Raw genomic sequence first — 2113 nt, 5'->3', positions numbered from 1 at the left:
TTTTTTTTTTTTTTTTTTTTTTATGAGATTTATTCACTGAATTCCTGAAAGCAATTATAAGGTTTAAAAGAATTAATAAATTCTTTTTTTCGATTGGGAAATTTCGTTAATTTTAAAATTAAATCGTTGTACATTCATAATAAATTGATATGAGATTATCTGAAGAAGCCGGAAATAAATTAAAATTTGAAAAAACAAGAAACAGTAATAAAAATGAAAGAAATAAAATGAGCTTCAAATTTATAAGATAATGCAATTATTAATTTAATGTAGATTGGGTTAATAATTTATCATAATATGGAAAGATATTTATTCAAATATGTATGATAAATATGCGGTTTTATTTAAATAGATAATATAAAAAAATATCTTTTGAGAAAAGAATATTTTTACAAAATTTATTTAGTAAGACAAGAAAAGTATGACTAGTGAAGTAGTTTTTTTACATATTTCTTATCTTTTATATAATAAGTTATATTTTTAAAGTTAAAATATCTCTTAAAGTAAGAAGAATTTTTCGATATGAATAATTAATAATATTTTTTATAGGAAATAACGAGCTGCGATATTAGTGTTATAAAAATTATATAATTCCATATAAAAAAAAAAGTTGATCGTCATATAAATTTTATGCATCAATCTATAAAAAAATTACTATGTAATATATTTCCTTATATCAAACAATTTTTATAAGAATTTTATATTTTTGATAATTTTTGATAATTATTTTACTATATTTAAATAAAACAGACACTTTGCGTAATTTTTCGAATATCTTACAAAAATAAAATGGGAATTATACTTATGAGAAAAGTATAAAATACTGTCCATTTATATACTATTGTGCTTTTATAAAAGCTGGATTTACATAGGATTAATCGACACATTCACTGCATATGTCGACGTACAGATTCGATTCGATTTATATTTTTCAAATATCTGTAGTTATAGATATAATATAGATATGTGTCGATTGGGATACGGAATTAAAAATCATGAAATTTGAGAAAAAATTTTTGTAATAAGTCACGTAAAGCGTATAAAAATATACATAAATTTTATCATATATAGAAATTTGTATGGAAATTATTTATTAATATACGCATAAATGAATTGAAGTCTGATTAAAAATCAGAAAATTTTAAAAATATATGATAATTTATGTAAAATATATATGAAAAATTTTCATTGCAATATAAAAATAAATTATATATTGAAAATTATTTAGTTTTATATTCACCCGTAATTAAAATCTGATGAAAAATCACGAAAAAAATAATTTTTAAAAAATTTTTTATTTAATATAGTATATAAATTCTATATTTAAAATAAATTATTGAAGAACAAATAATTTGAATTAATAAATAATAATTTCTTAATTAAATTTCTAAATATAATTCTTAACATCTTGTATAATAATTAATCAATAGTAATTTTAACTGATACCTAATATAATCATATAAAAAAAAAAATTATTTTAATAAAATGAATAGTAAAAAAAAAATTTAGTACAACAATTCATAAACTTCTACATATGATTGTTGACATTCTGTATAATGATTAATTTTAGATGACACTTAATACAACAATTCATATAAAAAATATTCCACAATTTATTCTACCAATCTGAAAAATTTAATATAATAATTCATATAAAAAAATATTTAAAAAATTATTATATAGTAAAAAAGAAAGAAAAAGAAAAAATTATTTCTAAGCAAATTATATATTCATTTCATCATTGATTAAATGAATAAAAATTAAATGACGTGTGATAATAAAAAGTAAAAATTAATTCCACTCAATTCCTTCCAACATATCTATTTTATTCACTTATCAATATATTTCGTTACATTTTTTTTTTTTTTTTTTTTTTTGGTTCATTCCCAATGCTAATCGATCCCAATGCTCTTGGCCACCATTTAGCCAAATAAAAATTCTCAAAACACCATTACTGACTGCGTTAGGTAGCCAACCTCCGAAGGGAGCATTAACGACGCCGGGGGGAAGGGGTGGGTTCGTTCACCCGGGAATTAATTAACGAGATCCCGTGCGCGACGTAATGAAGACTCGACTGTAGGAGAGCCGGCGTAAATAGTGAAGCAATTAACGA

Source organism: Apis dorsata, unplaced genomic scaffold, assembly GCF_000469605.1.
Source record: "Apis dorsata unplaced genomic scaffold, Apis dorsata 1.3 scaffold_189, whole genome shotgun sequence".
Taxonomy (NCBI): domain Eukaryota; kingdom Metazoa; phylum Arthropoda; class Insecta; order Hymenoptera; family Apidae; genus Apis; species Apis dorsata.
This window is presented reverse-complemented; position numbering follows the sequence as displayed.